Source organism: Podarcis gaigeae (assembly GCF_964106915.1).
Source record: "Podarcis gaigeae genome assembly, chromosome: 4".
NCBI lineage: Eukaryota > Metazoa > Chordata > Lepidosauria > Squamata > Lacertidae > Podarcis > Podarcis gaigeae.
In genome coordinates, this window is record NC_139677.1 from 105,143,094 (window position 1) to 105,159,377 (window position 16,284).

The 16,284-nt window shown below is 45.0% G+C and overlaps 1 protein-coding gene across 17 annotated transcripts in view; it reads left to right on the top strand.

Annotated features, from left to right (window-relative positions):
• The window catches only part of STIM1 (stromal interaction molecule 1), a 106,279-nt gene that overhangs the window by 43,401 nt on the left and 46,594 nt on the right, over positions 1-16,284 (top strand). The gene's annotated exons all lie outside the window — the stretch shown is intronic.

Consider the following 16,284-nt stretch of genomic DNA (forward strand, 5'->3'; position numbering starts at 1 on the left):
ACATGTAAGCCTGATTGCTCTTGGCTCTGACGTCTGATTCCACTAAGCTGAAGTACTCGGGGCCTTTCTTTCATTAGGCAAAAGTGATGCTGTCAGGTTGCATTCTGTGCAGAACGGGAAATGCTGTGTTTTTCTTTTTTTTTTAATAAAATTTTTATTAGGGGTTTTTACAAAATAAAGTACAAAGACAATAAACAACCTTACTTTTATCTCAACAGAGTTTCATAACTTCTTTGGACTTCCTCACATCTCCCGCTGCCATTTTCATCATCATAGATTTTTTTTCCATGCAATTTATCATCTAATTTGCGAATTTTATAACCACTTATTTAAATATAGTCCTCTGCAAATTAATTTCTCTTAATCTCACTTTACATCCCATTCCGATCCGATTTTGTGGTGGCCAATTATTTATGATCAAACATCCTACTTAACTTTCCACCAAATCACAATATTTTTGTAAATAAGTCTTAAATTTCCTCCAATCTTCTTCAACCCTCTCTTCTCCCAGGTCTCGAATTCTGCCAGTCATCTCAGCCAGTTGCATATAGTCCATCAGCTGCATCTGCCATTCTTCCAGAGTGGGTAGATCTTGAGTTTTCCACTTCTTGGCGATAAGTATCCTTGCTGCTGCTGTTGCGTACAAAAAGAATGTTCGATCCTTCTTTGGCACCATCTGGCCGACAATGCCCAGGAGGAAGGCCTCTGGTTTCTTAAGGAAGGTATACTTAAATACCTTTTTCAGCTCATTATATATCATTTCCCAGAAGACCTTCACCCTGGGACAAGTCCACCAGAGGTGAAAGAATGTTCCTTCATTTTCCTTACATTTCCAACATTTATTGTCTGGCACATGGCATATTTTGGCAAGTTTAACTGGGGTCATGTACCACCTATATATCATTTTCATTACATTTTCCTTCAGAGCATTACATGCCGTGAAGTTCATCCCCGTGGTCCACAACCTTTCCCAATCCTCAAACATAATATTATGCCCAATATCCTGTGCCCACTTTATCATGGCCGACTTAACCATTTCATCTTGTGTATTCCATTTCAACAGCAAGTTATACATTCTTGAGAGTACTTTAGTCTTAGGTTCTAACAATTCTGTTTCCAACTTCGATTTCTCCACCTGGAATCCTAACTTTTTATCCTTTTTAAAAATTTCTTGAATCTGAGCGTAATGTAACCAGTCTCGCACTTTATCTTTCATTTTTTCCAAACTCTGCAATTTCCAATTATTGCCCTCTTTCTCTATTATTTCCCAATATTTCGGCCATTTGGCCTCCATATTGGGTCTTTTTCGGGCCTTAGCCTCCAGAGGTGATAACCATCTTGGAGTTTTATTTTCCAATAGGTCTTTGTATTTTGTCCAGACATTAAACACTGCTTTCCTGACAATATGGTTCTTAAAGGCCTTATTGATCTTAACTTTGTCATACCATAAGTATGCATGCCAACCAAATGCATTGTTAAAACCTTCTAAATCTAACACATCAGTGTCCTCTAGAAGTAGCCAGTCTTTTAGCCAGCAGAAAGCTGCGGCTTCATAGTACAACCTTAAGTCTGGCAGGGCAAAGCCCCCTCTTTCTTTCGCATCAGTTAATATCTTAAACTTAATTCTGGGCTTTTTGCCCTGCCAGACAAATTTAGAAATATCTCTCTGCCACTTCCTGAAGCACTCCGTCTTATCCACAATTTGCAATGTTTGAAACAAAAACAACATCTTAGGCAATACATTCATCTTAATAGCAGCAATTCGGCCTAGCAAAGAAAGCTTCAATTTTGACCAACTGTCCAAGTCTCTCTTAATTTCAGACCAACATTTTTCATAATTGTCCTTAAATAGACTCAGATTTTTTGCTGTTATGTTTACCCCTAGGTACTTTACTTTTTTAACCACAGTTAGTTCTGTTTCTCTCTGAAACCGTTCTGACTCTGCATCTGTCAAGTTTTTTCCCAACACCTTAGTTTTCTGTTTATTTAGTTTAAAGCCCGCTACCCGACCAAAGTCCTGAATCAATTGTAACACTCTTTTTGTGCTAGATTCTGGCTCTTGCAATGTCAAAACAAGGTCATCTGCAAAAGCTTTAAGTTTATATTGTTTCGCTCCGATCTGAATCCCTTGCACCAACCGGTCCCCTCTAATCAAGTTCAAGAGCACCTCCAGGACAGAAATAAACAGCAAGGGGGAAATCGGGCAGCCTTGTCGTGTCCCTTTTTCAATCTTAAACTCTTCTGTAACCACATTGTTGACTATCAGTTTTGCCTTTTGTTCTGAGTAAATCGCGTCAATCCCATTTTCAAAACCCCGCCCCACTCCCATTTCTTTTAAATTCCCCTTCATAAATTTCCAAGAGATGTTATCGAAGGCCTTCTCCGCGTCTATAAAAATTAAAACTGCTTTAGTGTTAATATTTGTTTGCAAAAGTTCCAAAATGTCAATAATGTTCCTTGTATTAGCAAACAAATGTCTTCCTGGGAGAAAGCCTGCCTGGTCTTTATGAATTGTCTCATTTAAAACTCTTTTGAGTCTTCCTGCCAAAACGTCAGCAAATATTTTATAATCCACATTTAAAAGGGAAATGGGACGGTAGTTCTTAAGTTGTGTCTTTTCAGTTTCTGATTTTGGTATCAATGTGATGAAAGCTTCCTTCCACGATTCAGGCGCCTTCTTTCCCTCCATAATTTCATTGCTGACCTCCATCAGTGGTTGAATCAAATAGTCACTTAATGTCTTATAATACTTGGAGGTCAAGCCATCTGGCCCTGGAGACTTGCCCAGCTTCATATTCTGAATGGCATGTTCTATCTCTAATCGTGTTATTTTGCTATTCAGGAGTGATCTATTTTCTTGTGATAGTTTTTTAAGTCCATTTTTCTCCAAAAATTTTACAATCTCTTCCTCATTTTGTGGCCCTTGAGTGTATAATTTCTTAAAATATTTCTGGAAACATTTTCTAATTTCCACCGGGTTCTGAATATATCTTCCTTCTATTTCCAAATTTGTTACTATGTTCAGCTTTTGTCTCTTCTTCAACTGCCAAGCCAGCAGTTTCCCACATTTATTAGCCGATTCAAATGTTTTTTGTTTCATTGATTTAATCTTCCATTCTATTTCCTGATTTATCAGTTTGGAATATTGTGCCTGATGAAGTTTAATTTCTCTCAAGATCGGCTGTGACTTCGGGTTTACTCTTAGTTTCTTCTCTAACTCTTTAATTTTCCCCAAAATCTTATCCTTTTTCTCATTTTGTAGTCTTTTCTTTATGGCGTTCTGTTGTATCAAGAACCCTCTCATCACAGCTTTGCTTGCGTCCCAGATTGTTCTTTTTTCCACAGCAGTGTTCAAATTTATCTCAAAATAATCCTTTATTGTTTTTTTGGCCTTCTTAATAATCTCCTGGTCTCTAAACAAGTTGTCATTCATCTTCCATCTAAAGGAGCCGGTTGGTAATAATGTCATGCCCATTTTCAACGCGTTATGATCGGAGCAGGTCTTTGGGCAGATTTCCACTTTCTTCACCTTAGGAGCCAGACCTCTAGAAATCCATATTTGGTCAATTCTTGTCCAAGTCAGTTGGGCTTCAGAGAAAAATGTTCCTTCTTTCCCCAAGGGGTTCTTTGTCCTCCATATATCAATCCAGTCCATGTTGTCTGTCATTTCGAAAAAGGTCTTTGGTAGTCTGCCATCTTTAGTAACCTTTTGGCTTTGTGACCTATCCATGTTCGTTGAAACAATCCCATTCATATCTCCCATCATGATGATGTTATCATAGTCCAGATAATCCAGCATAATCTCATGCAACTTCTTGTAGAATTCTGATTTCCCTTCATTTGGAGCGTAGATTCCTAATATCAAAATTTTCTCTCCTTGGTGCTGTATTTCAATTGCCAAAATTCTTCCATGTTCATCTTTAAATAGAAATTTTGGTGAGAGGCTCTCCTTTGCATATATCACCACTCCTCTCTTCTTAACTGCATCCGAAGATATAAATTCTTGGCCTAACCTTTTATTTACCAATATTTTTCTGTGGAGCCTAGTCACATGTGTTTCTTGTAAACAAGTAATGTCTAGTTGCTCCTTTTTTAATATGTGAAAGATTTTCTTCCTTTTTTCCGGGCTGTTACAGCCATTTATATTCCAGCTTAAAAGTTGCAGAGACATCCTGGATGAATCTGTTTAGTTTCCTTGGGATGGTGTTTTGTTCTGTGAGTCTTCAGGGTTCTGAGGTACAGGTACCTGTGGTGGTTCAGGCCCTGAGGGTAGTTCAAGTCCTTTATGAAGGTCCTCTCCGTAGGCAGTCAAAAACTTATCCCTATCTTCCAAAGTTCTAATTTTAATCTTCTTCCCTCTAAAGGTAAAGGATAATCCTTGGGGAAAGTCCCACCTAAAGATGATTGAGTTGCTTCTCAGCAGTTTTACTAAGTCCAAATATTCAGATCTGAGGTCCAACAGCTGTTTAGGAATGTCCTTAAAAATCTCAATTCTTTTGTCCGAAATGTTCAGGGATCTTCCGTAGTGCAGGCCCAAAATCTTGTCCCTTTCCTCCTTTGATCTCAACGTAATCAAACAGTCTCTGGGCTTTTCTCTCTTTGTGAGTCTTCCAAGTCTGAAGGCTGACACAATTTTAAAGTCTTCCTCCTCTAGACCCCAGAACTTGGAGAATTCTTTGGTCAAAAACTCAGCTAGATTACCTTCTTCCACTTCTGGTATCGATCTTATCCTTAAGTTAGTCTCCCTGTTCCGAAGTTCCAACATAGAGAGGTAGGTCTGGTGTTCCCCAACCTGCTTGCTGAGCGGCCTTACTTCTTTTTCCAACTCTCCCACTCTTTGGCTGGTCTCTTCGGCCAGTTTCTGATTTTCACCTGCAGCCTCCTTCAGTTGTCCGATTGCTTGTGCATTCTGTGCAACTTGCCCAGATACTTTGTTTAAAGTTTCTGTATTAAGGTCAATTTTCGCAGTTTGTTGGTCAACTTTCCTGTCCAAAGACTCCAATTTCTCAAGAATTCTCTCTAATACAGAACCAGATCCTCCTGAGGCCATCTCTTCTAGTTGTAATTCCTCAGTTTCTCCCTCCCCTGCCTGTGACAGGGAGGTAGCTTTTTCCTCCGAGGGCAGAGTAGGCACAGATGATCTGCGTGCTTGTGAGGCTGCAGTTAAGGTTGTCAGAGTTGTTTGTCTAGTTCTTAATCCCTTTCTTTTTGCGCCACTCATTCCAAAGTTATCTAGCAGTCAAGGTCAAGCTGAGTTGTTCCCATGAGAAAGCTACGGCCCAGGTGGTAGCAGTCAAACAGAGGGCCGGGAAATAGAAAGTAAAACAATGTTTTTGTTATAAATCCTCAATCCTCTAGGGGGAGCATAAAATGTCCTAAGAAGAAGAGTCCATTCCACATACGAAATCTGAACCAATACTTAGGGATCTTCACAAAAGTAGTTTTAGCAGAGTTGGTTTTAGGTTTGCCACAATATTTCAAGTTGTGCTTACTGGAGTTCCATAATGCAAGAACGTAACCATTCTGAACTCCCTCAGACTGTCTCAAAGTTTAAATAGAATGTATCCAAATTTGCAGTCTGACAGTTCTACTGCTCAGGCAGTTCTGACACCTGGGCTTCTTAAATAAAATTGTAATCCACAAAGAAGAGAGTATATAAGTCCTGATAAAAGTCCAAAAATCAGTTGCTTACAGTCTTTAAGGGGATTAAAAGTAATTTCTGCGGGTGCTCAATCTGAGCTGTCAAAAGTTCTCTCTATGCCTCCACTCCTCCTGCTCTTTGCTTTAAAAGTCAATGGCTGCGGAAGACGGACTTCCTTTTCCTCGTCTCTCCGCTTTCAGCTTATTTTCAGTATTTTTAGTCCCAAAATTTAGTAAAGTCCTCAGTTACTCACGGGTTGTTGCGTTTTAGAATCTTGTGTTGCAGGAAGAAAGGTCGGCGCTCACCGGCAACGGCAGCGCGGCTTCGCTCCGCTGAATGCGCATAGACCCACAGCGCCGCTGCCCCCTCTGCGATCCGGAGCCCCTTACGGGGTTCCCTCAACGTTTCGGGGGTTGCTCCTGGCGCCCGCCGGGTCCCGAGACCGCAGGCTTCCGCTGCCTGCGGTTTTCCAGAATGGGTCTCCGCTTCGCCGTAGCGGACGACCCTTTTCCAGCGGAGCTTCCCTCTCCCGGTTAGGAAAGGGCAGCCATTACCGTTCGCGCCGCCTCCGGAAGTCGGAAATGCTGTGTTTTTCCAGTAATCTCTTTCCTGTGGAGCTGAGACTGTGTGAGTCAAGGCTGAATCAGAGCATGTTCACATACACACAAGCAGGTCCTGCTACCCAAAAGCAATGCGTTCTCAGAAAACGTTCCTTAGGCGAGCCTTCGCATAACAAGTCAACGATCTCCATTGATTCCTATGGGGAAATTTCTCATGCATTCCCAACCATGGAACTTTGACCCCAAAGTGACAAAAAACCCAGGAAAACCCACTGAAATCTTGCAAAAGGCAAACAAGGAAGGGAAAAATGCTCTCTTCTCTGTCCTATCTCTTCTCCTCTCTCCTTCCCACCATGGTTTCTGGCAAAGCAGCTGCCACAGACCAGCAAAACACAAAATAGCTTGCATATCTGAATCTGTGATGTGTATAGTGAGATTTGGGTACTAATTACTCATATTTGGATAAGTGATTTTCATATAACAAGCATTTGGATAGTGGGACCTGCGTATATATATGATCTCTTCCGCTTATCATTTGTGCAGCATTTGTCATCTGCAAGGTACCTGCCCGATACTTGGATTGTCAAAGATTGTTGCAATTCTGTCACTATCCTTCTCATGTCCCGGGGTGACATCTTAATATTCGGATGTCAAGAATAAGGCAAACCAGCTTTTGACCATAGCTAAGTGGTAGAGAGGGAGATGGATTCCCAGCTGAAACACTGGACAACGGCTGCCAGTAATTGTTCACAATATTGAGGTTGATGGACTAGTGGTCTGGTGGCGTACTGGTTAGTGTTGAGCTAGGACCTGGGAGAGGCCAGGCTTCGAATCCCCACCTCAGCCATGAAACACACTGGATGACCTTGGGCCAGTCATTTGCTCTCAGCCTAACCTACTCATAGGGTTGTTGTGAGGATAAAATGGGAAGGAGAAGTATGTACGGCTTCTTGAGTTTCTTGAAGGAAAGGGGGGATATAAATGCAGTAATAAATGAACAGACCTTCCTAACCAGTCCTTAGTTCTCGACTCAGTTTCTTGTTTTAAAGGGAGTCTAGAGATGCAGGCAAAACGTGGGATTACACTCATGGAATCTGCTATAATTTGTTGGAATCATTCCTCTGTTCCTGCTTAAGCTCTTTCAGAGCACAAATGCCAACACTGGTTTAGAGTTTTGAAGAGGCATTAGGCAAAACCTAAGCAAACACGCAGCTTAAACATCAGATACTCTAAACTCGGTTTATATTTGTTGAGGAATTGACTGTCAGACATAGAATTGGGCATAAGAGCAAAAGGAAGTTGAATGAAGTTTTACTTGGCCTTTGACATGAAATGCAAAGCCTGTGAGCACAGGACGTAGCTATATTTATCACTATCATTATATTTATAATATAATAATGAAGACTGAAGGCGGCTTACACAAATTAAGACAGATAAAATACAAAAAGCCAAATATACATATTAAAGGTAACCTCTAATAAATTCAAGCAATGTAGAAACAGATCTGTAAACATACAGATAATAAAATCGGCACACCTTTGTTAAAATTCCTTTAAAAAAAAAACAGTCCCTAAAGGCCTGTTGGGATAAAACTGCCAGGGGAAGGACAAGAAGGAGGGAACCAGCCTAGCTTTTCTCGGAAGCGAGTTTTTATTCTCTGTTTTCTGCAAGTCCCTATTCAAGCCAGGGGCAGGAATCTTAGAAGTGCACCTTCCTTCCTGACTCCAGTCTTGAGAGCACTAGATACTTGGCGGTGGAGCAGAGACAGAACCCGGCTTCAGACCTCTGCCTTCCTTACCATTTATATCACACTCATCTTTTTGCTCATCAGCTCTCTGCATATTTGCTCCCGTTATTATTTTTTGCTCAGCAGTTCTCTTGTTTTGCTAAGCTGCGCTGCTCAAAACCTTTGCCCATCCGCAGCCTGGGAGCGCTTCTCTTCACATTTCTTGACGCTCCCCTCTGGGGAGAGGAGTTTGCTGTGTGTTCGGAGGTGGCTGCAGGGACCGCAATTAAAAGGAGCGCCCCTGAACCCCAAGGGGAATCCCTTCCAATTGGCGGCCTATTTCTGGTCTTCGCGCAGAGGCAGGCGTAGCTCTCGAGGTGCCCGGCGACTTAATTGAACGGATTTCTCTCTCCTCCAGCATTTTTGCCGAGGGAATTGGCAGCTCTGGGTTTGCAACTGAGGAGAGATGCCTGCCTGCAGGCTGTAACATTAGCAGCAGCTTTGTCCTCTGAATCACGGGGTGAGCACCCCAGAATTCATTTCTAAAACTGCAGGTGCTCTGGGTCGACTGAAAGCCCTGTTCCTCCCTAGCCCAAGGCTGCCTTGGAAGTTGCCAGCAGCACCCTTTGCCAAACCGGTTTGTCGGCCAAGATGCAGCAAAGAATGATGACACATTCCAAATCAGCCGTTTTATGACTTATTTCCCCAGCGGGGCAACAAGACATCACACGTATTTGATTTATTTTGAAAGATTTATATATCCTGCCTTTCCATCTTGCACCCAGGATACCCAGTGCATCTAGCGTCGGCAAATGTTTTATTTAATAAAACTCAGTTACAATAGGTAGAAACTGGCCCAAGGCTTCCCAGTGAGATTCATGGCTGAGGCGGGATTTGAACTTGGGTCTCCACAGTTCTGCCCGATTATGCCACAGTGGCTCCAGTTAATCAGGGGATTATCATTATTAATTATACCTACCCTTATTTATTCAGTTATTTTTAATCACTTTAATTTTTTATCCTTTCCCTGCTCCCCAAATGAACAGCAAAACAGTAAAAACAATATCTTAAATAATTTCAAGGTTGCCAGGAACAATCTCTTCCTTCCATCAAATAACCGAAATGTTTTAATTAATTAAAGTTTGCTAATTAAGTGTTTATTTATTAGGACCTACCAAAATTGCAAAGTGTGTGACGCTGCTTGAAAGCTTGCTTTCCTCTTCGCTCCCCATTGCACTTTCCTTTTGTGTTGCTTCTCTTGGGCCCTGCCTGCCTTACCTCTTGATGTGTGCGCAGTGCTGTCCCTGAATTTTGAGAAGAGGCCGTGCGCTGTGCTTCTCAGCCCATTTTCCAGAAAGAGCCAGTTACCTCACCATTGAAACATGGCCAGCTGCCTGCTTTTTCTGCTGCTGGGATTACTCGGCCGCACGTGCCGTGGGCCTTTGTGTCTGCCTGTGGAGGTGTGCCTTCACCTCCACTGCCTGGGGAGGGAGACAGAATCCCAGGTGCCTGGCTTCCTCGGGGCTTAAAACTTGTGGCTAAAAGAAGTCGTTTTCCAGCCCTGCTGGGCATGTAGATAGGCAGGCCTACATGAACGTTCTGTCCTCTAATGTTGCCATACTCCAGTGATCTCAGCCGTTAGTTGTGATTCCTGAGTTGCAGAGGGTTGGACTGAATGACCTTTGGGGGTCCCTTCTAACTCTACAATTCTAACAACAACAATTTATTATTTGTACCCTGCCCATCTGGCTGGGTTTCCCCAGCTACCCTGGGCGGCTTCCAACAGAAGATTAAAAATACATTAAAATGTCAAAGTCTAAAAACTTCCCTGAACAGGGCTGCCTTCAGATGTCTTCTAAATGTCAGGTAGTTGTTTATCGCTTTGACATCTTAAGGGAGGGTGTTCCACAGGGCGGGCGCCACTACTGAGAAGGCCCTCTGCCTGGTTCCCTGTAGCTTCACTTCTCACAGTTAGGGAACCACCAGAAGGCCCTCGGAGCTGGACCTCAGCATCCGGGCAGAACGATGGGGGTGGAGACGCCACTTCCGGTATACTGGGCCGAGGCCATTTAGGGCTTTCAAGGTCAGCACCAACACTTTGAATTGTGCCCGGAAACGTACTGGGAGCCAATGTAGGTCTTTCAAGACCGGTGTTATGTGGTCTCGGCAGCTGCCCCCAGTCACCAGTCTAGCTGCCGCATTCTGGATTAATTGCAGTTTCCGGGTCACTTTCAAAGCTAGCCCCACGTAGAGCGCATTGCAGTAGTCCAAGCGGGAGATAACTTGAGCATGCACCACTCTGGTGAGACAGTCTGCGGGCAGGGAGGGTCTCAGCCCTATGAATGCATTTTGGCTTAGCTCCTGCTCCGCATCTCCTGGCAATGCAGATGACCCACCGCCTCCTGCACTTGAGCTACAGGACACTGGCTCCTTACTGGAGAACTGCTCCAGCTGCACCTGAGAGGTGACCTGATAGCCGTCCCCAAATATCTCAAGGGCTGCCCCATGGAAGATGCAGCAAGCTTGTTTTCGGCTGCTCCAGTGGGTGCGACCTGAACCAGTGGATTCAAATGGCAAGGAAAGAGATTCCGACTAAACGTTAGGAAGACAGGAAGGGCTGTTTGGCCATGGAAGGGACTCCCACCTTCCCTGGAGGTTTTTAAGAAGAGGTTGTATGTCCCTCTGCCAGGGATTCTGTAGCTGCAATTATTGGCTTGTAGGGGGTTGGACTAGATGACCCTGGGGTCCCTTACATCACCCCAGTTCTACGATTCTATGACCGTGTCCTCTTCCAAGAGACCTTTGAAGCCTGTTTTCACCGTGGCTCTGCTGAAGGAGGGCCGACCGGGAGATCACTTTTCCTTCCTGAGCTAAATATACTGAGCAACAGCTGGTTCCCCTGCCTACATCCCTAGGGGAGATCACGGCTGCTCTGAGCTGTGCACATTGGCCACTCTAGATGACATTGCCATGTTCCCTGTGGAGGTCACAGGCTGTGGGGCGGGGCGGGGTGGGGGCAGGAGGGGATATCTCTATCTTTGCATTCCTGCCTGGTTTGGCTGCAGCCAGTGGCTTATAATCTCCAGAGATCTTGGAACATCTTGGGAAGGTTCACCCTGCCCTCCTCACCACCACCCTCCGTTATTTCGTTTTCAAATCATGAGCTTGGCTCACTGAGAATGTCACAGGACTGCGCAGATTTTCTTAATCCCTCTTTTCAGGCGGTGCAGCTTCAAAACTCTGCTCAGTCAGGGGCCTCTTGGCCAGGGAGAGAGAGAGAGAGAGAGAGAGAGAGAGAGAGAGAGAGAGAGGCATTCCAGAAAAAGGATCCACCGGGCACTTCTAGAGTCCTGCAGTTGCAGCTTCACCGCTTTCTGGCTCCAGGAAGGCTTTCCTGCCTCTCCTTTGCAATTAGCTGCTCTTCCGTCTTCTTCGGCCTACCTTTTCCACTGTCTTCCTTGCTCCCTCTGTTACTCATCTTGCAGCAACTGTACCATGCATGGGTTTGTGGCTCAGCTGGGAAAGGGATTGGCTCCCATTAGATGTTTTACTAAGCCTCTTGATCACCGGAATTTGCTTAATGCGGTGTAGTGGAGAGTCACACCGATACTGAGCTGGATTCTGAATTCATTTGTGTTCTGCTTTCTGCCATACCACATCTCTCCATAAAATGGTGCTTTGCTTTGCTTTGCTTTGCTTGCCCTTTGGTATTTGGTATTACACACAAACACACACACACACACACACACACAGAGAGAGAGAGAGAGAGAGAGAGAGAGAGAGAGAGAGAGATAGAAAAGAAAAAGAAGAAGTGTTTGGATTTGATATCCCGCTTTCTCACTACCCGAAGGAGTCTCAAAGCGGCTCACATTCTCCTTTCCCTGTGAGGTGCGTGGGGCTGAGAGACTTCAGAGAAGTGTGACTGGCCCAAGGTCACCCAGCAGCTGCAGGTGGAGGAGCGGGGAATCGAACCCGGTTCACCAGATTACGAGTTTACCGCTCTTAACCACTGCACCACACTGGAGTAGAGAGAGTTGTGTTAGCAGTATGAAGGTGACCTCCCGAGGGTGCAAGCCTGGACTGTGTGTATGGAGGTCCTGAGCTACCCAGATGACAAGACCCCCCTCTCAGGCGGGCTGATATAGTCTAAAGTAAAGGAAAGGAAAGCAAGATGTTTGGCACTATATTGACTGCAGGAGTTGCTGGTAGGAGGCATGCAAGATGTCATCCAACTGCCTTGGAAACCCAACTCTGGAGTTACAGAGGGTTTACTCCTGTGGCTTTTCTCCTCCCAAAGATGTCCTGCAAGGCAGCAGAGGTTTAGGAGATTTCCTTCTCCTATATGGGCTCCCTTCCCAGGTGGATAAGCCCTATCTGAATATATCCTCTCTGTAGCCATAAAATCATAGAGCTGTAGGGTCATCTCATCCACGCGTCCAACGTAGGGATCACATCTCAAGAATCGCTGACCAGGTGGCCATCCAATCTCTGCTTAAAAACCTCCACGGAAGGAGAGCTCACCACTTTCCAAGGGAGTCCACTGACCCTAAGGCAGGGTTTGTTTATTTATTTATATACCTCTTTAGTTTGGTAGCTCCTTCACGCATCTGATGAATAGAAAAGCTTCTGCCACCTTAGTTGGCATTGACTTGGAAAGCCTTCAGACCATCAGGGCCCAGGAGACTCCCAAGGACTGTGTCTCCCCATACAGCTCACTCTCTTTCAAAAAATACCCTTTCTAGGTCTCGCTCTGGGTGCCCTCAGTGTTTTGAGGAGTACTTGATAAGAGGCTCTCTCAAAAGTGACAGTTACAGATAGGTAGCCGTGTTGGTCTGCCATAGTCAAAAGAAAAAAAATCCTTCCAGTAGCACCTTAAAGACCAACTAAGTCAGTTCTTGGTATGAGCTTTCGTGTGCATGCACACTTGTATGTATCTTCTTCAGATACACTTGTGTGTATCTGAAGAAGTGTGCATGCACACGAAAGCTCATACCAAGAACTGACTTAGTTGGTCTCAAAAGTGACACTGAGCCTTTGGAAACTCCCCCCAACCACCCCCCTCAAGTTCATTCCATGCCATTGCTGGGCGAAAGCTGTTTCCCCCCCACCAGAGGGCATTTTTAAGGGGGGCTTGCAGTTGGAAGGGGTGTGTTTTGCGGGGCTCATTGTCAACACCCCCTTTTCATTTCTGAATATCTTGTAAATATGGAACCAGTGACTGGTTTACTGAGGCCTTTTGCTCAAAGTGTGAAGTGTGCTTAAAAGCTTATGCTCTGCTATATATTTATAGCCGAAATCCAGGGATATGGTTAAGCCCTTTGCATATTAAAAGAGATAAATTTATGGGTGCTTGTAACAAGGAATGGTGATTTCACTGATGGAAAATGCTAGCAACAAAAACTGATCAGGAGTGGAAATGTTTCCATCCTTTGGAACCTTTCAGGTTAATTATCTTGAATTATTTCATGAATTATGGTGTGGTCTGGGTGAGGGTAGAAATAGATTTTGTAGAATTGGCGACTGTTAACAACTCGGAAGTCAGTGGTTGTAAAATGTATGTAGCTTTCCAAAAACAGTTGTGGTTTTCATTCAAAACAACAGCATGAAGTGAAGGGGGATTAATGTAATGCCTTTAGAATTGGTCTAAAAATATATCATCTCTGTAAACTGAAGAGGAAGTTTCTTTGAATTTTAGATACTACAGGTTTCTGACTTTGCAGACAAAGAGGGAAAAGATATAAATCATGACAAGGATGAGTGAATGGAAGCTGGGTTTGTGTGTGTGTTCCACTTTTTGCCAATATCCCTCCTGAATCCAAAGTCCCTGGGCGTCAGTTGATTCAGGAAGTGAAGGGTATGACTAGCCAGGAAGACATTCCATCTGCCGACCTTTTTGGACCTCTAAGCAGAGAAATGCAAATGCTGCTCTTCTGTCGCCTGCCTGTTGAAGGGGGTCTGTGGTGATTAACCTTGAGAGGGCTCAGGTGTGGCTTTTCAAAGAGACACTTGAGAGCCCTGATCTCGCGGCTGAGTTTCGGAAGCCACCTTTGCTTGCCCTTGCACACATCTCCGAAGCTGTGAGTTTCAGAATAGCCTTTTAATAGGCAGGTGCTAAGAACTTTGGAGGGAAAAAGAGATGCAGCCTATTCAGCTTGTCCTGGATGTGGCTTAGGAACGTGATGCTGCAGTTTATTCTTAGCCTCCCGGCAGCAAAGATGAATTTGCAGTTTGCGCACGGCGAATGGATTTCCTCTTCTTGGCAGACTTACCTTTGCTTTTCTTCAGAGGGTCAGAGTCGCCTGCCTTGCTCGCTTGTTGAGCAGATCCGCTAGTTGTGTGTGTTTGCACGCTTGTGCCTCCACGTGGACAGCTGCTTTTCATCTCCCATGGGAGCAGCTGGAAAGGCCACCTCTCCTTTTCTAGCTTCTCTGCAAAGCTCTGTAGCAGAGTAAGGCATTTGTGATGGGGGGACAGGACAGGTCTAGTGAGCAAAGCTGCGTTTCTGCCAGTGGCCTCATTAAGGAACTGCAAATGGGGACAACCCATTCAGGTGAACAGCTGTGCTTCAGTAAAGGTTTGCATAGCAACAGTGAGAGCAGAGACATCAGTAAAAGCATGCAAAATGAGGCAATTGGTTGTTGTTGTTGTTTTTGTGTGTGTGTGTGTGTGTGTGTGTTAAAAACCCTTCTGAAAGGTTAGCTGCCCAGGGTGAGGAACTGGTGGTCTTGCGGACTGATGGGAAGCCGAAAGGAGAAACAAGCTGGTGATTTTTTTTACAAGGAGCGGGGTGAATAGGACACATCAGGACAGACAAAAGGAAGTCCTTTGTCACGCAGCGTGCAGTCAGACTGTGGAACTCTCTCCCACAGGAGAGCCACCAACCCAGATGGCTTTGAAAAAGGGTTAGACAGATTCATGGAGGCGAGGACTAGCAATGGCAACTAGCCAGGACGGCTAGGCTCTGCCTCCATAATTGGGAGACAGCAATGCAGTGGCCGGAAGGCACAAGAGGTGTAATAATAATAATAATAATAAAAATTTTTATTTATATCCCGCCCTCCCCAGCCGAAGCCGGGCTCAGGGCGGCTAACAACAATCAACAATCAAACAATCAGATTCTAAAAAACACATTCTAAAAATATTTAATTATAAAAATCAATTAAAATCAAATTAATGGCAACTAATTAAGCAAGATTCTAAGCAGGTTGCCAGAGGAGGGAGTCAGGCTGCGCCCTGGCCAAAGGCCTGGTGGAACAACTCTGTCTTGCAGGCCCTGCGGAAGGATGTCGGGTCCCGCAGGGCCCTAGTCTCTTGTGACAGAGCGTTCCACCAGATTGGAGCCGCAGCTGAGAAGGCCCTGGCTCTAGTTGAGGCCAGCCTAACCTCTCTGAGGCCTGGGACCTTGAGGATGTTATTATTTGCAGACCGTAGGTTTCTCTGTGGGGCATACCAGGAGAGGCGGTCCCGTAGGTACGAGGGTCCTAGGCCGTATAGGGCTTTAAAATTTAAAACCAGCACCTTAAACCTGATCCTGTACTCCACCGGGAGCCAGTGCAGCTGGTATAGTACCGGATGAATGTGATCTCGCAGCGAAGACCCCATAAGGAGTCTCGCCGCGGCATTCTGCACCCGCTGGAGTTTCTGGGTCAGTCTTAAGGGCAGCCCCACGTAGAGCGAGTTACAATAATCCAGTCTGGAGGTGACCGTCGCATGGATCACAGTGGCTAGGTCAGGGCGAGAGAGATAAGGAGGGTGCTGCTCTTGTGCTCAGATCCGCTTGCAGGTTTCCCACAGGCCTCTGGTCGACCACTGTGAGAACAGGATGCTGGACTAGTTGGACCATTGGTCTGATCCAGGCAGACTCTTACTGTGTTCCAAGTGATGGTTCCCCCATTCCTTGGGGACTTGCAGTTTAATATCTTACCCAAAACCATGCTCTTGCGTGTTAATTCTTTCTGCAGCCCTGTGAACTAGCTCAGCCCCCAGACCAGTTCCTTTGTTGTTTCTGAACCTAGTTCTGCCCTGTCCACACCCAACAAACTTTTAGCATTTATGGCCCGCCCATCTGGCTGGGTTTCCCCAGCCACTCTGAGCGGCTTCCAACAGAACACTAAACTACAATAACCTATTAAACATTAAAAGCTTCTAAACAGGGCTGCCTTCAAATGTCTTCTAAAAGTCTGGTAGTTGTTTATCTCTTTGACATCTTAAGGGAGGGCATTCCACAGGCGGGTGCCACTACCGAGAAGGCCCTCTGCCTGGTTCCCTGTAACTTGGCTTCTCGCAACGAGGGACCCGCCAGAAGGCCCTCGGCACTGGACCTCAGCGTCCGGACAGAGCGATGGGGGTGGAGACGC